Source organism: Heliangelus exortis, chromosome 1 (genome assembly GCF_036169615.1).
Source record: "Heliangelus exortis chromosome 1, bHelExo1.hap1, whole genome shotgun sequence".
In the NCBI taxonomy this organism is placed as follows: domain Eukaryota; kingdom Metazoa; phylum Chordata; class Aves; order Apodiformes; family Trochilidae; genus Heliangelus; species Heliangelus exortis.
Genome location: NC_092422.1, coordinates 179,030,539 through 179,055,091, shown reverse-complemented (window position 1 = coordinate 179,055,091; position 24,553 = coordinate 179,030,539). Strand labels below are relative to the sequence as shown.

At 39.7% G+C, this 24,553-nt stretch overlaps 1 long non-coding RNA gene across 2 annotated transcripts in view; it reads left to right on the top strand.

The window, feature by feature from the left end:
* Nucleotides 1-24,553, top strand: part of LOC139799215 (uncharacterized) — a 49,512-nt gene that overhangs the window by 14,987 nt on the left and 9,972 nt on the right. The window contains exon 3 of one of the 2 annotated variants that reach the window (XR_011727185.1): nucleotides 16,446-16,713. The exons of the other annotated variant lie outside the window; for it this stretch is intronic. This is a non-coding gene — a long non-coding RNA (uncharacterized lncRNA). Of the gene's footprint in view, nucleotides 1-16,445; nucleotides 16,714-24,553 lie in introns of those variants that run through there. 2 annotated transcript variants of the gene reach the window in all.

The following is a 24,553-nucleotide window of genomic DNA, read 5'->3' as shown; positions in this document are numbered from 1 at the left end:
TACTTGAAATAAAATAAATTTTTGATCATACTCCTTTTGCAACATCCCATCACATAATTCAATATTTCTGACTGCTTCACTGTGCCGGTTTTAAATGGTTTGCCCTCTACATGTTTCCATAATTTAAAACTGATACAGTTGTCAGGATTCCTGACATTGCTGTTTTTTATATTCTTTCCAATACATTGCATCAAAGGATAATCCAATAACAGATCTGCCATTAAACTGGTTGACCTAAGTTGCTTCTGAATGTGGACAATGCATATTTGTTGACCACAGGCCAGTTTTTGACCAAAAGACAGGCTGGATAACAAGGGTATGACCCTTTTCTAGTTAAAAACTGAGTGATGAGACACTGGTACTGTCATTCTGAATCTGCTGGCTCATTCTACACAGGAGTAAGAGGGACCTGCATTTTCTGCAGAGTTTGAAATCACTGTGGTACTGACAGCTGCAGGACCACCCCATTCTGGCTACAAACTGGCTATCTCACATGAACATTTAAAAGTTCATACACATACACACAGAAAAAGAGACACACAAATGAGGGCAATGAATCCTTGCCAACAAAAGTATTCAGTCAAAGGATAAAGCAGAAAATGAGAGCATAGAAAAATTCAAATGTATAAGATACATTGGTACCATTTGCTAATACTGTGTATATCAGAATAACATTTACCAGAAAACTTACAGCATTTAATTCCCATTTCCACACATACCTACCTTATAGATCTGAATTTTCCAAGTAATGTATAAGAAAATTTTGTGATTCCAGAACTGGCCAACTAAGGGTTTACATTTAATATATAGGATGTATCCTGAGGGAATAACTTTTACAGATTATATTAAATGAATTGGGGTGTTGTTGCCTTTATGCACGTCATACTGCAAGTAGCTCTAACACCCTGTTTTATCTTGTCAGTGCAACATCCTCTTTCTAATACAGCAGAGAAAACCCCCTAAGGCTTACACATTCTAGCTGTGGCTGGAATAGCTGGACAAAGACATCTCTGAATGTTGGCTTGCTGCATCTGCTGTTTTCATCTTTTGGAAGATGGGACTCAATGCAGATGTCACCTACACAGCAGATAAACTTTGCTGCATGGGCTGGATCAGCTCTTGGCAGCTTTTTGCATGTACTCCCACATTCCTCTCAAATAACTCACCTAAAATCATATATTTTGGTGAATTTATGATTTACTGACATTGTGCTTAATTTTCTGTGTAAAAGGAAGAATGTGTTTTACCCTTTTTGCTTGTATAGATGTTCATTTTTGCACGTGTTAATAACTGTGGTTTATTATTTATTATGGTGTGTCCAAAATTTCTGTCCTGTTTATTTTTAAATAAATCCCCTAATTAATTTTAAGCAGTAGCAAATTTTGTCAACTAATATTCAGTAATCTTGACATTAGAAAATGAATAATTTTTATGTTCAAGCTGATCATCTTGGCAGCTGTCTGTCTCTTCTGCCTTGTCTTTTCCTCTCCCAGCCAGAGCCTGTAGCTCTTGATATAGCAGCCTAGAGCTGGCCCTTCACCAGGGGGGGAGGGGGGGAAGCTTATATGGCATCTGTAAATCCATTGGCATTATTAGTTGCAGGCAGGTAAGGTGCTATCTCATGGAAGGATCACTTGGAAGAAGTCACTATTTTTCCCAGCTTCCCTTCAATCTCTTTCTCAGGCATTCCTGAAATGAGCTCTTCTCTCTACATCACTCTGGCTTTGCCCCCTTCTCACAGTTTTATGTCAACCTTTACTCTCTTCGAAGACAGCACCAAAACCCTGTGCTCTCCACTGCTGTTCATGACATTAAGCACGGCCAGATTGTAGTGTACCCTTGTACAATTTTGGAAGACAAATAATCATTCAGAAACCTTCATTTTCCATCATTTCTTAAAGAGGGCTGTATTCACTCCCAGCCCACTCCTGAACACATTTGGAAGTGAGGAAAAATGAAGAGAGGCTGTAGCAGATCCAACCAGATATGGAGTGGAAAAGAAAATATGCTGCACCCATACGAAGTATGCTATGTGAGTTTCCAAATGGCTTGGGAAGAGCTCACTACTGTTCCTCCTGGATAAACTGGCTTTTGTGCAGTCCTTAGCATCAGAGAGCTTGGAGAGTCTAACAGCCTCCTCCTTGAAATCTTGATGTGATCTTCCTTGCACAAAAGTAGCTCTGTCAAAGTTACCTGTGTCTGATGAAGTCAGAGTCAAGCTCATATTATTTGGACAGTTTGGCCCAGGTATATCTCACCTAAAGTGAGACACAGTATGGGACATGAAAATTAAAAGTATCACCTGGGGTCCCTCAACAGTTGATGGGGAGAGACACATACAAATCCAAAGAAAAATGTTTGCTCACTTACACTACCTGGCTCACCACTGACTCATCCATGAAACCAGGTAAGGTGAATCCAGGCATAGTTGGGCTAATTTTCAAAGCAGGTAGCTGCCAGAAGCTTGATATGCCATGAAGTTACCCATCTAGATAGCTGATCATAAAGGGTAGAGTTCTGAACAGACTCATGATTGACCGTATGCTCTTTGGGACAGAGATTTTGTATCCCAGAATCAAAACAGATATTTTATAAAAGGCACCAAACTTGTCTGGCTTTCAATTTAATCCTTCTGACAATAAGATACTTTGGTTACAGAACATATTTAAGAACTAGGAAAAACTAGTAAAGGAAGATGGATGTAGAGATACAGCTGAAAAATGTATGCTCTCTTGGGCTGACAGAACATGGATCTTCTCAAACTGGCTGCAAACCTAGTTATGATCTTTTCTACAAGAGGTTTTTTCTACCTTCATATTTATATTGAAAAAGGAAAAATGTTTCTTTGTATACCATTAGCTAAGAAAAAAAAAAAAACAAACAAAACAAACTACACTGGGAATGGATAATCTTGCTTCTTCCCAGCATCTTCAACTGTAAGTTACCAAAGGATTTCCACACTGCAATGTGACAAATAGATGTAGCTATGCTTCAGGACTCTGGAGATGTGGGAGTCTGCTTTTGCTGCTGATGCTGCCAGACATGTTTCCTTGAGAGACTGCTTCCCCTTGCTGTGCTCCACTACTTCCAGGTGAATAAGGCTCAATTTCCTGAGAAGATTATTATGAGGCATATGGAAGTAGAAGTCCTGTGTCACAGCAGATTTGTATTTACTACTCACTGGCAAGAGTATGCAAATCCATTCTAAAAAGAGAGACATTTCCCTTACAGGCCTGAAAAGTAATCCACATGACTTTTTCTCTAAGTGGTTCTGTGTCCTCTTTCCTTGTAAACAGAGGAAGACTAACATTATGTGTTTACCTGATAAAAAAACTCCATGCTCTTCCCAGCAACTAGGAAGGAGCTGCTCCTACAACAGCAGCATTATTGTGAATGACCTTATTCATTTACAATCCTGATCCTATTCTGACAACAAATCCCATCTGCATGTGTTTGTTTTCTAAAGAAAGGCATTAGCCCCAGGTCGAGGTGTTTGGATTGAAGCAGCTCACTGATATCCACTGGTGTTTTATTTACAGGACTGAAATTGTAATAGTTGATGACTCTACTGTTTGTTAGCTGAGAGTGAGTTCATTACCTTCAGGATCCCAAATGTTTACAACTAGTTGCTACTAGAAACTGTTTTGGTTCTGTATTGGAAACCACAATCACGTAGACAACCATTAAGTCAGCTGCCCAGGGAGACCTGGACTCTGCTTCTCCCTTGTAATCCCCCTATTCACTCTGCTTCAGCCTGGCAGGGAAAGGACTGTTTACTACTTTAGTACTTCAAACCCTCCTTATATTTTGCCTTCACCATGCAAAGGAGGTTAAGGAGTACTAATTGTTCCCAGAACTGAGGGATTTTTATCTCACCTGAGGAGCTACTTTACAGGGGACATGGTGGGTTACTTCAATCTGCTTGGCTGCTGTGTAGGAGCAAGGCTTGCATCCATATATATATCCTTCTGCTTCTAGACAGCCTTCATCCCTGTCACTTATTGAGCACATAGGAATGCTTGTGTACTACTTGTGTATATTACTATCTAGAATCTATTCATCTTGGGGGTACCAGAGCTGTTACAAATTGTTGTAAACCTAGTGCTCTAAAGCCATGAAACAGGATGAACTTACTCCTCATACCCAACACTAAAGCAGAACAAAAGCAACCCAGAGTGTCTGGAGAGGTATGGAGGCTCCTGCCAAGTCAGTGAATGCTGAATCTGCTTTTGAGAAAAGGGAATTAACTGGATGGGCCAGACCTCTGTTGCATGTCAGTTCTGTAATAGTTTATAAATGTTCTATTTAAAAATAAGCTGTGAAGTTTTACTGTCAAAATGACTATAATATTGTCATTCATGTTTGAAAGCAAGTAGTCAATCATACTCAGGGTGGGAAGTCCCCCTGCCTTCTGCAGATGGTTTCTGGGAAAAGATGGAAGAAAATAAAAAGATCAACATGAGGAAGAAAGTTACATCTGACAATGGGAGGTGTTTCTTTTGTAGCAGAGGTCTTACTAAGGACCTTTAATTCTACTTGGGACTGCAGAGGAGGGGTGGGTGGGAGATACGTCCGTCATTTTGGGGTCTGAGAAGTGACCTATGGACAAAAGCACCAGCAGTCTGGACCAGAGCAGCTGCAGGGCAGCTACCATACCCATGTGTATCACTGAATTCAGATCACTTCAGCTGAAATCACCCATGGAGCCCAGTAAAATTGTCTGTACCATGGGGAATCCTGCCAGCCTGGACAATGAACTAGGCATAAGTGCAATCAGAAAGGGAAGACACCAGTCAGCTACCTCGGCCATGGGGAGATGACTGAACAGAAAAAGGCAATCCTTCATGCTGTCATTTAGTTCTTCTTTCCCTGAGTTGCTGTGTTATTGTGTTGTACTTTTGTTCCAAATAAACTGTGTTGGCTTAAACCACGTTGGTCTTACTGTATAAACACAGGGAAATGTCAATTGCTGAATTACTGGTATAAGGGAGTTATTCAAGTTTCTAACTAGGAGTTCAAAAGAGCACTATTTAAATGTTTGTAGAAACCCTTACAAACTGAATGCACCACCACGGCACAAAGCTTGCACCAGCTTTTCCATTTCGAATGACTCAGTCCCTTTTCTTTTTTTTCTTTTTTTTTTTTTTTTCACCAGAAGACTGCAGGCCTGGAGCTCACTGACTTAGAGTGGTGTTTTTCTGCCTGACTTTCCAAACAAGTCTTAGGATTACAAATATTATTGAAAGACAGAAAGAAAGACAGACAGACAGAAGGCAAGAAAGAGAGACAGAAAAAGAGAGGAAGAGAGAGAGAAAGAAGGAAGGAAGGAAGGAAGGAAGGAAGGAAGGAAGGAAGGAAGGAAGGAAGGAAGGAAGGAAGGAAGGAAGGAAGGAAGGAAGGAAGGAAGGAAGGAAGGAAGGAAGGAAGGAAGGAAGGAAGGAAGGAAGGAAGGAAGGAAGGAAGGAAGGAAGGAAGGAAGGAAGGAAGGAAGGAAGGAAGGAAGGAAGGAAGGAAGGAAGGAAGGAAGGAAGGAAGGAAGGAAGGAAGGAAGGAAGGAAGGAAGGAAGGAAGGAAGGAAGGAAGGAAGGAAGGAAGGAAGGAAGGAAGGAAGGAAGGAAGGAAGGAAGGAAGGAAGGAAGGAAGGAAGGAAGGAAGGAAGGAAGGAAGGAAGGAAGGAAGGAAAGAGTTAAGAAAAGGAAGGCAAAACAAGACTGGAAGTGACCTTAAAGATCATCTAGTTACAACCCTCCTTGTCATGTGTAGGGACACCAGACTTGTTTTCTCAAAGCCCCATCCCACCTGGCATTGAACACCTCCAGGGAAGAGGCATACACAGCTCCTCCGGGCAACCTGTGTCACTTCTTCACCACCTCCATAATGAATTTCTTCCTAATATCTAAACTAAGCCTATCATCTTTCAGCCTGAAGCCATCGCCTTTCATTCTATCAGTACATACCCTTGTAAGTAGTCCCTCCTTAGCTTCCTGGTACACTTCAAGTACTAGAAGGCCTCTATAAAGTCACTCCGGAGTCACCTCCTCTCCAAGCTGAACAACCACAACTCTCTCAGGTTATCTTCATAGGAGATGTGCTCCATCACCCTGATCATCTTTACAGGCCTTCTCTGCCCTTGTTCCAAGAGCTCCATGTTCTTCTTTTTTTGAGGGCTCCAGAACTGGACACAGTACTGCAAGTGTAGTCCAGGACAGTGGAGTAGAGGGGAAGAATAACCTGCCTTGACCTTCTGTTTTCCTAATGAAAAGTTCCTTTCAATGTTTCTAAGCAACCTCATAACCCAAATTATCAAAGGAATCACTATGCAACCACTTACACTGAAAAAACCATATCCACTGTATCCTTGGTCATGCCAGTAAAGCCTGACATGTAGGCTCCAACCTCTCATCTAAACAGTCCTGACACTTATTTTGCAAAACAATCATTCTACAGCTTGTTAGGGGAGGCCTGGCTGGCAGCTGCTGCTTCTACCAATTTCTCTTCTCCCCGCACTGGAAGAAGTATAATAGATTTCAATTCACTTTTAAAGATCTCTGCAAGGATGATATGGATGCAGCCAAAAAAAAGTTTGTTTTCAGACAATATGGGATCATAAATTTTCCTCGAATTATAAACCAACTAGTAGGAAAATTATTGTTAAATTTGCCCTGTCATTTTTCTGTTGTACGCAGTTCTGAGTGGACACATATCCATAACTCTCAATTTTGTGACCTGTATCAGTTGTTTCATTTCCAGACTGAACTGTATTTTGCACTTGAGCTTGCTATTGTTCCAGCTGCTGTTGAAACACAAGTCTTTTAGCTAAAGATTTCCAAAGTTAAAAATACCCATTTGGGGCCCAAGACAGATGGAAGGTATAGCTCATAAAAATCCCTCCTGAAACTTGAAGAGGCCAAAGGAATTATATTTTGCCATTATGAGTGAAATAAATATATTTTCTCTCACATTATATCTTTGAACCTCAAAGTATGCATATCTATTGGAAGAACTTGCAGGGTATACTGTTAAAAAGGAAAACTGGATCACATCTTTTCACAGAAAAGCATTTTGGAGGAAGGATAGCTGTGTATTCATATAGATTCCAAATATTTTCACACAGAGTGGAGTTCCCATATTTTTATGGGAAAAAATTTTTCACACTTCCTGCCCTGGAACAAACTTTGTGATCCAACCCAAATGGAGCAGGTCTCCATCTGGAGGGAGCTAAGACCTGGCATTTCTCACTGGGTTTCTCAGTACACTGGTTTAGTTTTAATCCCATTAATGAGGATTCTAGAGTTACAGAAAGAAATAGAAGGAGGTGAACTCAGTCTGCCTGTGTGAATGCTTGTTTTCTTACTTCTGTTTTTTTTAACTGCCTATTTGTCTGTTTTGAAGCTGTTAATTGATGGTCCTCAATCTGTCTACAAGTTTGTTTCTTTGTCTTATTTACTTGGATTTGACATAATTTTCCTATTCGTTTTTCAGCTTTTATCTGTCTAAAGTCCTCCAAGTCTCACTTCTCAAGTAAGCCTTCCTTTCCCACTAAGAAACAGTACAAGCAAAGTACCTTGAACTTTAAAAAGGCTCTGTTGCCTAAATACTTGTTTACTTCTTAATCCTCCCTCTCCCTCTCTGTGTGCCATTGGTTAACAGCAAGGATTGCTGATGCCAATGCCACACTGAGTCATTCCTAGCAAAGGATGACAGAAGTGAAGGTCTGCTCAGGTTATGTCAGGTCAGTACTACTGTTTCTGCTCTTGAAATCCATTGCCCAAGCTTCTACATGTTCCTGTTCAGATGTGCTAGTACTTGGCAGTGTGTAGATATTGTCCCAGGTGGGACATGAGCTTGGTTGAGATGCTAGACAACAACCGGTAATGGTGAGAAAAAACAGTGATAGGATGGAGCCCAAGGTGTGTATAAGGAATACCCACATGGCAGCAGCTATAGGCTGTGCACATCTTCTGCTCACTAGAGGGGAAATTTGCATATGCTTTCCCAAGGTGATAAAAAATATGGGAGCAGAGTACATGTCTCTGGACTTCCTGTTCTTTAGATTTTCGGCTTCAGTTAAGCTCTTTAAGAAAAATAATTTCACTCTTGTCATTCTTGGTATGCAGCTCCTGTAGAACAAGACCTCCTTCTGGAGTTTGTGTAGGGCATAATGTGGTAGGGTCCTCTAGTCCTGGCTAGAATACTATAGATACTATGACATTGATCCTCCTACCAGTATCTTCAAAGCATTACCAATTTTGGTGGCTAGGTAGGATGCTGCTAAAGCTTGTACCTCAAGGTATCTGGGAGACATTGATGTGGGAGAAGAAGAATGTGTATTGACGTGATAAGGTTTTCTAAGCAGGTTTTTCTGCCTCTTGATTCAGTGACTGGAAGAATGCCCACTCCGGAAAGTAAGAATAAAACTGAAGCTTTTCCAAATGTTGTTTTGGTAGCTGGCACACATTTCAGATAGAGCTTTTAACTTAATTAAATAAATAAATCAACCCTCTTGCTTAAGTATGTGCTTTGGAGAATTTAGAAGAAAAATTACCCCAAGTAGAATTTTAAAATGAACATTAGGCAAACACCACCCAAACAGGAAACCATGTGAGCACCCCAGTGTACACCTACCCTCTCCTGTTTCAGAACAACACACTGAGACCATGCACTGTCTGCAGCAAAAACACCGAGGACATTTTGTTCAGCTGCCTGGGACTGGAGCACAATGATACATTCTAAAGTGGAAGTATTCATCTGGGACATCTTTGCACATAAGAGCAGGCATTCATTTAGGCCACTGTAGTTACAGTTGCAAAACAGTTTCCACTATAACCTCCTGCTTTCTCATGCTCAAAGCTTTCCAAAGCAAGAGAAATTTGGAATTATTTTTGGACTGATGAATCCTTCCTGGACTAGAGTTTTTTCCTAGGAAAGGCAACAAAATGAGACAACATAAGTTTTGCAAAGCCAAAAAAATATTTTTTTTTTTCATATTTCATATTTTTTTCCGCGATAACATAGTTCTTGCTTCCTTTGTCAACACCTTATTACATCTATGTGATTAAAATCACAGGATGTCAGAAAACAACTATCTCAATGATCACTTTGGATGTGCACCTTTTTCTGTTCAATTACTAGTAACACTGGAGACCTTTTTCTTTCTGTGTATGTCTCCAGAATGCTATATTTATTATATATAAAAATAATTGATTTGTCACTGAAGACCAATCTTAGAAGAAATTATTGAAGTGCATGCATCAGTGGTTCCCCAATTCTGATTAGGGCAGTATATTTTATTGCTTAATATTCTTGCATGACATTAGCATCCTCTTTGATTGCAATGGGTTGACCTTCATTGATGGTCAGACACCCACTCTTATATCCTCTCTGCATCAGGACAAAAGGAGAAAACAAGAAGAAAAGTTCATGGGTCAAGGTAAAGACAGGAAGACCTGTTGCCAATTACCATCATGGGCAAAACAAATTCAGCCTAGGGAAAATTAATTTATTTCTGATAAAATTTATTCCTATCCTGATTTGGATAGTCAGAAAAAAAGACAAGGTAAAGCAACTTCTTCCTCTCACCCCCTAAATATTCCTAGGCTCAGATTTGCTCCTTCATTCTTGACTGCTCTTAGAGGAAAAGACAAATTTCTTTTTGTTTCATCTTTTTTTAGTGTCTTGTCCACATACAGCTGTATTCAATCTGAGAGAGAGAAGGCTCTCAATTGATGATTATCACAGAATCACAGAAGCATTGTGGTTGGAAAAGACCTTTAAAATCATGAAGTCTGACCATTAACCTAACTCTCCTAAGTCCAGTGACAAACCATGTCTATAAGCACCACTTCTACATGTCTTTTAAACACCTCCAGGGACAGTGGTTCAACCATTTCCCTGGGAAGTCTATCCCAGTACTTAATAACCCTTTCAGAGAAGAAGTTTCTTCTAATATCCAACCTAAATGTCCCCCAGTGCAACTTGAGTCCATTTCCTTTTGTCCTGTTTCTTGTTACTTAGGAGAAGAGACCAACCCCCACCTCACTACAACTCCCTTTCAGGTCTCTGTAGAGAGTGATAAAGTCTTTTCTCCAGACTAAACAACCCCAGTCCGCTCAGGTGCTCCTCATAAAACTTGGTCTCCAGGCCCTTCACCAGCTTGCTTGTTCTTCTCTAGGCTTGCTCTAGCACCTCAATGTCTTTCTTGTTGTGGAAGGCCCAAAACTGAACACAGAATTTGGGCTTCATCCTCAGCAGTGCCAAGTATAGGGGTGCAATCCTTAGCCTGCTGGCCACACCACTTCTGATACAAGCCTACAAGCCTTCTGATACTACTTCTGACACATCGACACAAATAACTGGAATAATGCTCTCTAGTCTTGGGTAACAGCAGCCATGTTTACCACATCAGAGATATCCTTCACAGAATCTTTTGTTCCTTCTCATTTTTTATTTTTTTCCAAATTTAGGAACATCATCAACAACTTTCAACTACAGATGACAGAAAATCAGATGCTGAGCTTTAACTACAACATGGCTAACACTGAAGATAAGAATCTTCTTGGGTATGTTATCTGAGTAAATCCATATTCTAGTGCTTGAGACAGTCACCGAGAACCAGTTATACTAGTATTTTCCAATTCTAAATTATTTATTTTTTAAAAACCCTTTTTTAATTTTGCTTTAAAATTGTTCATAAAAATGATATTATTTATTTTTATCACTCATTGATCATTCTAAATTAGAATGGCTATTTTATTCATTTACTGAGTGTCTCAAGATGTAAAGCTTATTTCTCATTTCAGCAAAAATCTTTCCTTTTAACTAAATAACTGATTTTAATTTCCATGCTGAAGCAAGGAGCTGCTTGGCAGAACCACTCTTGTCTGAGAGAAGAAAGGACATAAGCTATGGAGCAAACCTGAGAAGTACAAGGCAAAGCAACACTGTCCACATGCCCATGAACATTTGTCACAGTCACAGAAGAATACAAGTTTGCAAGGGCCTCTAGAGGCTGTCTGGTCTAACCTTGAAAGACAGAAAAGGGACTAGTCGAAATCAGATCAGATTTTAGAAGGTATTGTTCCACCAGTTCCTTCAGCTTCTCCTGGTGCTATGTAATCTTTCTCCATAACAGTCTTGGTAAAACTCTACTTTTCAGTTTGTCAAGATCTCTCCCACTAATAACATGCCCTTAAGAACGGAAAAAAAAACATACATGGCACATATAATCCAAACACTTGTACACAGCGTTTTTCTTTTCAGTAGTTCTTCATGCTCTACTCTCAGACGTAAGCAATTCTGGCTCAAGGTAATCATTATGTAGAAGTACCTTTTACCTTTTATACGTGAAGATGCATGTTTACTTTGTGCCCTGCAGTTTGTGCCCTTTAAGTGTCCTATAATTTGACATTCACACAGATAAAAATGTTAGATTTTTCACAGGCATGCTCTGGATGGGAAGGGAGGTCAGGAAGATACATCCCCCAGCATGTGGGAAACAGGCAGTTCCAATGTGATGATGCAGCAGTGGCTGCTGTTCTTGTACAGGGATTAGTATTCACAGTGCCTGAGTACAATGTGCTGGCTGGTCTGGTATTCCTGCTTCCATGAACCCTCAATATATATTCTCTGCTCTTATTCTGTAGAGCCAATGACTTAGTTTCTTTATCATGCACAGGGTAATGTCAATCCTCATCTCTAATTCCTCTGGGGGCTGAGGGAACACTCAAAGAGACTGATTCAGGTTGTTTTTTTGGTTTTTGGTTTTTGCACTACGCTATTTCTCTCTCCTCTTCACACCTCCAAATCAGCTTTTAACCAAACCTCTATTGTACAGCAACAGATGGAAATATCCAGGAAGCCTTACTAAAGAACCTGACAGCTGTCAAATTCACGCCAAACCACGGCAGTAACTACGCATTTCCATTGGGCTGTGCTCAGGCCTGGGCTGCCCGTCGAACCGCAATGGTTTCCTCCACCGGGCCGTCAGAGGGTGGCAATGTAAGAACGTGGAATCAGCACAGGGCTAAGGAAAGGGAGCTGCTCCAGGCTGGGAGCAGCCGCCGCTCCTGACACGGCTCCAGCCTTCCCTTTGTTTATTGCCGTCACGCTCGGGGCTGCCAGCGCCCTGCAACACGAGGCAGGGTGGTCCCCGAGAAACACCGCGCCTCATGCGGGACCGCCTCGTAGACGGAAAGCCTTCCAGGCAGAGACTGGAAGTCTTCCAGGCGCTCCTCTTAATTACTGCTCATGCTCATCCCGGGATGAATTCAGCCTGCTCATCCCAAGCTGAATTCGTTCCAGATTTGCGGGGTCCGGCAGCCTCCCGGTGCGGTGTCGGCGCCGCTGCCCTGCGCGCCGCGGAACCCCGGGCTGGTCCTGCGCAGCACTGCGGGGCCTGCGGGTGTGCCTCTGGTACCCCGACCGACACACAACAGAAACTGCCCAAGGGTGCTGGTGATTCCTCTTGATGCCACCTTCTCTGCTGGTATCTAAAATCTTTTCCCTTTCCTTTAATTACCTGGGAGAGGACTTGTCATCATGGTACTCCCAGCCCCCAGGTGCTCCCAGCCGGTGGCTTCCTCCTGACCTTGACGGTGTCCGTGATTAGGTACCTCCTTAGTTCTCTTCAGTAAAACATTCTCACTGTGAGCTGTGTGACCGCGTGTGGGTTATGAACACTGAAATATTTTGCTTTGTGCTAATTAGGCTTGAAGGATTAAAGTATATCTGGCTTCACCATGACAAGGAACACCTGGGAAAATGAGCACTTTCTGTTGTCCATAGGTACAGGTGTACAAGATGCTAACAGTGTAAAGGTAGGGCAGCCAACCCTGCCATTTTTCCCAGTAAATAATTGTTAGGTTTGCCTTTCAAAGTAAAAATGATCTTTTCTCGTCCTGGCTCCTGCTGGTAGAGGCTTGTACCAGTAGATGGTGCAGAGGTACTGGGGTGACTGAGGGAACAGGGAGCACCTCTAGGGCTGGAATAGGCTTTCTATGAGATTCCTGTGCCCTGGTACAGAGGAAAGAGAGGATGATATTCTTTCACAGACTGAAGAATGAGAATTGTTCACTTGTGTTTTTAAAGTACTTGTAATTTTTTATAAATGTTTCCTTCACACATGGGAGCATTATGACTGTTATCCTTCTCCCACTAGGACTGGGATTAAGGCTGCAGTTCAGTGCCTGCTGAGATGAGTCATTATTCTTTCTAATATCTCTTTTGGTGGCAAAGAATAAATTTGGTTGTCAAAGGACTACAGTATCTTCTTCTGAAGAAATGTTGTCCTCTCTGCGTTTAGAGAAGAGCTGAGCTTGCAAGAGGAATGAGTCTAGCTGTATTTTCAGCACAGTCCCTTATCTTTTGGGGTTTGAGTTGTGTAATTTTGTTTAACAAGATACAGACATAAAGAGAAGTTGTCACAAAATAATTCAATAAATTCATATATTAAAATGTATTCCTTCCCCAATCATTTTACTGTCGTCATTCCATCTGCCACATCTAATTTATAGGATGAGATCTCTTTGAACAATGACTCATCTTTTCCTTATGAAGCACCATGTACGCAAAACTGTGTTAATAAAGGCATAATAGTGGGGTCTGCTTGTCTCTTAAAGACTGGGGCAGACATAACTGATTCTGCTGCAGACTGTAGTAAGGGTGTAGTATAGTTTGTATCTAACTTGAATATGGCTGGGGACCAATAATGCAAGGAGTATAAAGTACAAAGCCACATGGATGAAACCTCAAAGCAGTCAGATCTCAAAATAGAATAGGTCAGGACCCCAAAGAAAAAGCACCATCAATGCAAATAATTTGCATTATCTCCAGCTGAGAATCTCAATACCACTTGCAAGCAACCATGATCCAAACCACAGCAAATCTCATGAGATTATGCAATAATGGCATTCCACTGAAAAAAGAGAGCACATAGAAACAGTTATTTGCAAAATAAATTAATTTCACTTCTGAATATAGAATTTTATTTTCTTTTTTTGTTACAGAGTGATCACTACACATGAATAGTTAACACTGGATAAAATGTGGGAAGTCAAATTCTTATTTCCTGATCCTTCCATTGGTTATCTGAGGATATAAGCTATACATTTATTGACTAGGGTGTTGAGAAGAACACAGAGGTTTTTCACAATAATACTGAATTATAAGCTACTTAAACCACAATCTCTGCCCACTATAGTGTATATACTACTACAGCATGGTATTGGCATAGTATGTCAGTATTTAACTTTTGAAACAATATATACAAAGTGCTTTTAAATAATCAATATGAACAGATTCCAGGAAGACTAGTTCACATATTTTAATTCTCAAATGATATAATTCTTAGCAAATAACTATAATTAGGGGTATATATGTAATAATACAATGGAAGAATATGCACGGAGTTTACTTATATTCACTCTCAGATCTGCTGCATTAATGTAATTATATTCTTTAGTTTAGGGTAAGCTTGACATACTTCATAATTTCTTCAGTTAATATCAGATATTTATAGCTGAAGCAAAATAGAAGATGACAGGAGAGTGGACAAGCTGTTTATATGAGCTAAAGAAATAATTACCAGATTATTCATGGTACTGTAAAGAGTAGGAATGATAAGCAGCCCAGCTATTGTAATGTGATTAGCTAATGTCAGTTAAGCATTGTGAAGATAGAAAGAACACTACAAAGGTTAAGCATTATTATCATCTCTGTTAAATCAGAGTGGTAGAAGGCTCAGTAAAACCTCTTACCATGTACTGTGTAAAGCCTGCAGAGACTGAAATTTAGAAATGAGAGAGTTAAAGATGGGATAAAGAGCATGACCACCTGATGAGCTCTTTCTGCTTGTTTCCTGCTGAGGTCTGAATATCTGGTCATTTGAAGACACCTCATAGACAGCAGCAGAGATGCAAGAGTCTATCACATCAGGAGGTACCAGTCTGGGTCAAGATGTTTGCCTCCCTCCAGGTGCCCTGAGGGTCCACTGGTCCCATGCAAGGAGCAGCAACCCTGAGAGCTCCCAGCACTCTGTGGGCCTGACAGACCTTTGAACATAATACACCTGAAAATGTTGACTTCCTTTGGCTGCAGTTTTGTATTTCTGAGCCTCCTGGTATTTATGCCATGGAATATTTCCTTAGGCAAAATTTCTTGTATGTACTGCATAAAACAAAAGGAGCTTCCTGTTCTTTCCATCAGTGTACTGTTATGTGGAACTAGTTGAAAATAGGTATTTTTAATCCTAAATGAAGTTTTGGTGTTCTGAAAGCATTACTGCTCCAGGCTGAGAAGTGGATAAGCCACAACCTGTTGCTGTACTAAATGCTAGTTCTAATAATAATTCTACTACTACTACTGATGAATCACTTCACAATAATGAATATTTTTGTCTTAGTTTTGAAAATTTCATTGAAAACAATAAATTTATTTAAAATATTTAATTATTTGAAAAATGCTAGTTTTTATTAAAATGTATTCTGACAAATATTTAATCTGTCTTTTCCATGACAGATTAAGTGTGTCTCTTATGAAAAGCATTGGACAGCCTTCCAGAAATAAACTAGTAAGTAATCAAGGATGAGGAATAAAGATACAGTTAAGAATCAGAGCTGATCTTCAAAAAGGCTTCAAATTCAGGTGACAATGTTGTATGACCAGGGTAAACTGGTAAACTTCTGTATTTTTAAGTTTTTAAGGGGGAAGTATTTTCAAAGAACAAGAAGACACCTGCTCCAGCTGGGGTGGGATGCTCTCTTCAGCTTTCAGACTTACTCCCCTATCTGTACAAGACAGGGCATCAGGAGTGTTTTGCAAATTCAAAGTAGAGAAATTCCCCATCTTGAAGTCTTATGAATCTGGCACTCTTGACAGAACAAGCAAAGAGATGAAGTCACAAAGAGATGAGAAAACAGTAAAAAGAGGAGTTCTGGAAAGCTGATTTACCACATGATGTCTGGAGCTGTTTCCAACTGTTGGTGGGTCTTACCACTGACTTCAGACCTTTCAGTTCACTGAGAGCTGACATTCAGAGTATTAATCAGACTCTTAAAAGAGTTCTGAGAGAAAACCTGAAGTGATTCAGAAGATGATTCATTCATATTGATAGCAAAATATCTGCAATAGCTAAACATGACAGATACAGTGTGTACAGAGACAGCCAAGCCAAGTTTAAATTAGAGTTCTGAGCATGCATTTGTGATTTAGTCATCTGTACAACAGGGTATGGGCTGTGAGAAGCCATCATCAACTGAAAGGCATTGCATTATCTCCAGACTGACTACTTCCAAAGGTTCAAAATGTTTGTCCCCTTAAAACTGACTGTTGTCAATTTTAGGGTGTGAATCAGACAAATAATTTAAAATTTTATCTCTGTTATTATTTTGCAGATAATTTGTATTAGGAGAATTGAATTTAATTTCACTCAAGCTTCCTCTGTGCTACAGAATTTGGCACCTGTACTACTGCTGATTCATCACCTGTGATGACAAAACTGAGATGCAAGAGCACCAGTACAGGCACTGCATAGCCTCACTGTTTGCACTTTTGTTTGTTAAAGACCATGTAAGTTTTTAGATCTCTGTAGATGCAATACAGTATGGGATGTGGAAGTCAAATGTCACAAGAAAAGCAGTTCACACCATGGGCAAAATGGGTGGAGTTTTTATCATGTCCAGGTAGCACAAATGAAAAAAATACAACATAAAACAAGGAAAATAATGGTAAATGAACAATATCCTCCCTACTGTGTCATTCTGACCATTTGTCTCTGCCATGCCTGGGGGTTTGAGTGCCTCCAGTTTCTGGTGGTACCTGTGTCAATGTTCATGCCACTAGCCTGGATTTCTAAGGGTCATCCCGTTAAACAACACCCGTCCTGGTGGTGAACAGTGCCATCAATTTTTGGGTATCCCCAGAGTCTGCAGGAATGAGAAGCTATGATGAAAACTATGGGTGAGGAATTGTCTGGCAAGGAAAGAGAAAGGTCACTGCAACAGCTGTCTGGGACTTGAAGGCATTTGAGAAGCTATTAATTTACAATCTGAATCTTATTACATTATTTGGCTCATCTGAGGAAGCTTGCATGTATTTGTAGGTCTAAGGCAAGAAACAGAGTTGCAAAACCTTCATGTATGAAAGGTGACTTTTCTAAGTACAGACAAAAAGAGAAGAACACTGACAGTGAGCTGCCAGGTATATTGTCCTTGCAGAGCCTGTGACTTTGGAGAGTGGTTGAAATGGCGGTGGTGGGAGAGAGGAAGCAGGAGACCAGGAGGTTCCTAAGCTACTTGGGGACAGTGGGAAGAGGCATGGTTTATGGTTTCCCATCAGCTTTAGGAAGTTCAGTGCAGGACCATAAGCAGGGTTTACTGTGATGTTGGAGGGTGGTGGGGTGCATTCCAGTTAAGTATCAAAAACATATTCCTCCTGAAGCTGTATATAAGGACCCTGGTATGTTTGGATGTCAAAGTTAAGTTGCATATTTAGATAGACACAACTGTTTTGGTAATTCTACTGGAAGTAATTTAGTCCTTAATTTGAAATTGCGTAAAGTGTTCAAGAGTACCATGAATGGTGCTTGTCTGGGCAAACAAAACAGGGCAAAGTGGGATATTAAAAGACAATCTCCTACATGTTAATAATATAGACTGGCCACTCATTGACTGTACATTACCTTTTATTTTGAACAGCATCCATCTATCCAACTATTCAAACAGACTTTTAGACTTTGGACTTTAGACTTTTAGTCTCTCTCACTGAAAGGTTTGCAAAGCTAACCTCACCAGGGACATGAGAAAAGATCAGTGCATCTTTCTGATTTACAATGCATTTTTAATTAATAGCATTAAACTGCTGGTGAAAATGAAGCAAAAACCAGTCCACTTTTGATAGAAACTTGGTAGTGATCATGTCCTTTACCATTGCCATAGAATGTTAAACAAGCTTCTTCCTTGTAACAAAAATGAAGGGAGCTTGCAGAGTCACTAAGGACCCACAAAAAATATTTGAAAGGGAAGATTTCATGTTAACCAATGAAATGATAAATTCTGGTGCTGTTCTTAGGTTCTGCTGCCAGCATGGCTCCCAATTATAACAATAACAGAATAAGGGGTCCACATCCAAACTGCCTATGTGGAAAGGCCCCTGTCATGCCAGGGGAGCCAAAAAATACGGAAACCTCTGCAGGTTGTTTCCAGTTGCTGTTTCTTCAGTGTAGCTGCAACAGGAGTGTAGCTATGAGTCTGGGTCCAAACACTTGTCCTGCCAATCTTTGTTGTTCTCTAAGGTTGGACTAAGTTCCCCTTCCTACTTAAAGCTTTTTTCCTAAATCCTTTTCTCTCCCATGGTCTTTATCTTTGTTGTTCTGTACCCTCAATAAAAAGAACCCCAGCTTCTCTGTTCTTTGGCATGGGGATTTTCCTTTCGTGTATGTGTAGACTTTCCCAGAGATAAACAGGTTTTCCACTGCATATTCTTTTTTTCTTTCATCCACTGTTCATCTGCTTGTTAATGACATTGTTTGTGCTGTAACTTTTTCCAAAAGGGGGAGAAGAGGCATTGGAAAATCTTCTGATGGCTAGCTATGCATTGTACTGTTTAAAGACATGGCAATTTCATAGCAAGAATAAGGATTATTTAAATTACCTTGTAGACAAATTCTCCAAAATACAAGGTTACACTCACATGGCCTAATCCTGGCTTAGAAAGCAGCTCTTCATTCTCTGTTCCCCAAAATGATCTGTCATTGATTATTTTGACAATTTTACTTATCTTTATTAAAATTAATATCTTCAGGTGGCATTTCATCTGGGAAATATTGAGCCAGTAACACAAAGAACTCCAACATAATTGCCTTTGCCAATTAAAAGACAGTATCTAGGAGCACCAAAGATCTGTCTTCTTCAATTTGAAACCAGAAATTTCTTGTATAAATTAGTTTTCCACAAATGAGGGTTTTAATGTTGATATATGACTCTGATGGGTAATCAGATAAATATTTTCATTTAGTACAGACATGGTGCCATATCATTTGAATAATAAACTTAATGAACAGTCAAGTGTAGTTTTGCAAAAAAAAAAAAAAAAAAAGGTGATTAAAAGTCTCAAGTGACATATTAAGCTACCATAAATCTAAATTATATTGTTAAATCCTGTGTCTTTATCTTCTGTGAAAAAAAAAAGTGTTTCAGGTTATAATTACAAGCAAAAATGTGGAATTTGGATTCTTAGATGGAAGGAAAATGAATGTGAGGACTGATCCTATGTCCCTTTCCATGCTGCTAACATTCAAACATGTATCACTTGTCTCAAGAGACAAGGTGTCCCCTTAAAAAGTCCAGTTTGTATACTTAGATTTTCTTTATGGCCTTGTGACTACCACAAACCAGAAAAGATGAAAAGAAAGCTTGTTCACATAGTTCAACATTCAGAAAGCAAACTGAAACAGCCATGTAAAGAAATCAATATTTTTACCCACCAGTACTGAATGAATTCCATGCTGCTCTTCATCTCTCTCTGTGTTTCCTTTATCTCCAGAGTGGATTTGCAGCCCTAGGATAGAGCTCCAGGAGGTTCTGGGAGCAGAGTCACTGCTGGGCAGCATTACAAGTGCAGGGAGCTACCAGCATGGGGTCTACAGACTCTGAAGCAAAAGGAGAGGTGGAACTCCTTGTACTGTTTACATACATTATATGTTAAGTTAAATCATAAGGTTGAATTAGTTTCCTCTAAACTGAGCAGTTTGTTTAAGACCCTGCTTTTTTTGTTGTGGCATTTTGTTTTGCATCCTCCTTGGGTGCCTGATTTTTGAAATCACCAGTTTAAAGAATGCAATGGAAATACAATGGAAAACAAAAGTCACAATCTCTTTTCCACATAACATGTTAACAGGATTTTTCACTCTATGGAAGGAAAATAGTCTGACTGTTAATTTCCAGGAAGACGGTGGATAAGCTTTTGCTTCTTTACTTCTAAGCCAATCTGTATTTCTTTGCTTAAAGCAAGATATATTGTAAATAACAAATGGTAGCAGGTTGAAGTATGTTTTTGCTTATCTCCAGGCAGAAGGGTCAATGGTTAGTGCAAAATATTTTTAAATGCTTCTGAGTGTCCTGCAGTAGCAGACCTAATACCTCTCAATTCTTTGCTTGTTTATACAAAAAGCAAAACCAAAACAAACAAAAAACCACAACAACAACAAAAAACCCTAAACATTTAAAAACCTCAGGAGATCAGATCCTTAGCATAGGGTTCACATAGGCAGGGACACCTCCCACTAGACCAGGTTGCTCAAGGCCCCATCTGACCTGACCTTGAACACTTCCAGAGAGGGGGCAGCCACAGCTTCCTTGGGCAACCTGTACCAGTGCCTCACCACCCTCACAGAAAATAATTTTTTCCTAATGTCTAACCGAAATCTCCCCTCTCCAAGTTTAAAACATATGTTTTAAACTTATGTTTAAAACATGTCCTCTCTCTACACAACCATGCCCTACCCCAGCTTTCTTGTAGGCCCCTTTCAGACATTAGAAAGCTGCTATAAGGTCACCTTGGAGCCTCCTCTTCTCTAGGCTGAACAACTTCCTCAGCCTATCTTCCAGCCCTCTGATCATTTTAGTGGCATGTAAACCAACACAGAATCTAGTTTAAATATATATCTGATTGAATACACAAGACAAACTTTGATCTATGTATTCGGGCTAGACAGTTGAGGGACAAGTTATAATTACATATAACAATTATATGTAATTATTATATCATGTAATATATTCATAGAAATATTTATACATTATTTATAGATTATGTTGATATGTTTATTATATAAATTATAATTATATATTACACAAGGGTTTTACAGAATTGAGGATTAAATCAATAGAAGTCAAGATAACTGAAGAGCCAGTAAGGTATCAGACTATAATGCTCAACGTCTCCAATTTTTCTTTATTAAGAAATTTTATATGGTCTTGTGCATTTCTGCATTTCTTAATTCCAAAATATCTCCCAAATGATTTGTATTTAAAACTTCTTATGTGCAATAATAGTAACACTAAAATTACTGTTGAGGCAACACAGAAAAAATACTGCAAAGGTGACAGTTGTTAAAATGCATCTCAGATTCATGTTGCCTTTAGATAATTTTTTCTGCCACTTCAGACAAGTAAAACAGGAGCCAAAATGCAGTGACAATTAATAACAGTAAAATGGCCTCTTTGTACTTGCATATTTGTTTTGCAATAGATCATCTCCAGGTTTAACTTTGTGCTACAAAATGGGAAATAAGAAAAATAAATAGCATGCAACTTCGTGCGTGTAATTACAGCCTCTGGGCATTGGCCTTTGTGAGTTTACAGCTTCCCTTGAGAGCCTGAGCACTCTGACTCCTGCAACCTCCTCTTGTGCTCAGGCTTTCAGGAGGAAATCTTTTTCCCCTCTTTCTTGAGCATGATGTGCACACAGTTGAGAGCCCTGGGAGTTATATCAAACAGTGACCTGTGGGTAGCAGGATGTGCAAGATGCTCATTCTCTGGTGGATATAAATAGATTTTTCGAAAAATCACAGTTTCCTTGTGGAGATTGAAATATCTCAGAGAACAGATCTTATACTGTTTGTTACAAAGATTTTAAGAAAAACAGAGAAAGTCTTAAAAAACTTAGCAAGACTCTAGTGGCATACATTCAAGTTAGAATTCATTTTACTAGAATTCAAGTAGCAAAACCTCTGTGGTTTGCTTTGAAAATGTACTGAGGGCACAGATAAATTCCCATCCACCTTATATGTGTATCTATGTTAAATATGACTCCACTTCCTGATATTTTCACACATTATTTCTCTCACTGATGTGACAGCAACTTAAGCAAGGAGTTTTTGAAGTCTATATTTCAGTTTAACATGGTAAATATGACACAATTTGCATCGGAGTGCAAAGACTGACTTGCACACCATGAGAAGCAGCATGGTCAGGGTAGATTACTCTTGTGTGCTTATTCCTGTGGGAAAAGCCTGGGTCCCAAGGCATTCTGCTGTGAGAAGTAATCACTGTGCTGAGAAAAATGATCAAGACTTGTAAGAACTTTAGAAGCTGCTGAAAAAAAATCTGGTTTTGCAATTGGTTATCTCTTAAACTGTGGGTGGCAGCAGCATCCATGCAGAGGAAATTTTTGGAAGCCTCCCCCAGGGCTCTGACCTCCACTGAATATTTCTGGAGGAGGCAATATTATTAATTGCTGCCCCAAGACTGGGAGGCCAGCTCACAATAGGCAAACACATTAGTTTATAAATGAAGGATTAAGTCAGGAAACCTTGCTAATAACCTTGTTCAGTAGCTCCATAATCACCACAGTATGATGGTGAGTAATTTGCAGTGTTTCTAAGTGTGAATTCAGTAGCCCTCTAATTGACTCAGTTTCCTATTCTGGATAGCTGTGCTGATACTTGGAATCATTCTGTAAAATGATCTTTAAACAACTCTGTGTCACAGCACATGTGGCATTCCTGACTTCCACTTCTAGCTTTCCTCATCTGGGTGATTTATGGGCTTGTGTAAATCAGTGTTGAACATAAGTGGGTGCCTGTTCTTTTGCTGATTCATATTCCCTCCATTGTAAGCAAAGTTATGCCCTCGGACAGTCTCCATTATTCACAGGCTTTGCCCGCCTTGACTCTGAATTTGCAAGGCAGAGGGTATCTTTGCAGAGATTTCCAGCTCTAACTGATTCTTTTATATTTTCTCTGCCTGAAAAATGAGCTGAATATTTTATGAATAAGCAGGTGTACAAAGCATGGCTTCTATGGCAGAATCAGCATTCCCACTGTCCTCCTGGTAAATAATTGCCTGACAACTGGGAAAGTTGAAATGAGTCAGAGGTGAAGATGTCCCCGATTCACTCACTCTGAAACAATATATGCAAATTTTTTGGAGGTCACCTTTAAATATGAACTTCTGTTTCACTACACTTTCATGTGCTAGTTTCTCACAATGATTAAAACATGTTGACAATGACATTTTTTGCAAGGGCATTATGAAAGGACAAGGCACTATGTGAAACAAGTATTTCATATGGAACACCAAATTCCTGCACTTGAAATGAACAGCAAATAGTGAACAACCCACAAAGTATGGTGTACCTTCCAAATGTTAAATGTAAACAGATTTTTTTTCAAAAGTGTTTGAGGTTTTGAAACCCAGAGAGGGGATTTCCCTCATTAGCTTTGGAAATCTCAACGAACAGGTTTGAATCGGGTATCCTAAACCAAACAGTCATACTTGGAAGTGTTTCTCCCCAGATTTACAGTGGAACTGGCTGTGAAACAGGAGTATGAGTTGGTTTACTCATGGTTTTTCAGTGAATCAATTCCTCTTCTTTATTGGAACTTTGATCTTTTACTTCTAAGAGTTGCTGAAATCACCGGACCTCACAAACTTCTCAGAGGAGTACAAGAATGAATAGTAGCATAAAATCAGCTTAATGAACTTGAGCAACAGGGCTAGTTTGCAAAAGTTTGCTAGTTTGCACTGTTACCTAAAAATGAGAAACCTAAAGTCAACTGCAGAGTAGACTGTGAAAGTTTCTTTCCTCCTCTGCTGAAAGTAGTTAGTGGTCAGAATGAGGAAAAGGAACAAACTAAACTGGACTTCCTGCTCATGTGTGGAGGGCTGGGATTTTTCAGAACTGCACTATATGAGTCACACTCTTCTCACACAGAGTTCAGTGTAAAATGCCTATTGACAGCAGTGGGAACAGTGTGAAACTCTACCCTGCAATTTATTGATATGATCTCCCTGTAAAGAACAGAAAAAAGACCCAGCTCCCACGCCAGACAATTCACAGCCTAGACACAGCAAACGGAGGGTGAGAATTGCAAAGGAGAATGATGAGAGGCAGTGCAAAGACTGGAGTAATAAAATATTACAGTGTCTCACTCATGGCATATTCCCACCTTGTGAGGATTTCAAGTGTTTTGATTTTAGTTTCATTTCACAGGTTTGCCCTGATCAATAGATGGATGCAGTTGTGCATCATTATTTTGAGATGAAATATAGCTTGTATGCAGTGAAATGATTTAAATTAATATTTGATCAATGGAAAATCCAACACTGGACTGACAGCAGATGTCAAATGCTATATCCCTCCTCTAAGCTCATCCTGTGGAAGAGTCACTTTTGAACCCTGGATTGTAGCTACACTCCATAATTTATCTAGAAGTTCTGGCTAATGAACTGTAAACCAGAAGTGAATAATTAAATATTTTTAGAGAAATAATGTAAAGGAAAGCTAATAAAGGCTTTAAAACTATTAAAGAACAGAAAAATGGTTTTGATAACTTTCTATTTATATTGAACACTAAAATTTTAAAGGAGGCACTGGTAACTACCTATCAGGAATGTTGTATCAAGGTGTGTGGTAAATGTCCTGCCACATGGGTGTTGGTCAGTGAGCACAAAACGCCTCTCAAAAGGAGATGCTGCAGTCCAAGACATCCTGTGCTGTGCTGTGTTAAACTATGCTATGGAATCCTATCCAAGCCATATGGCTCTCTAAATGGACATAT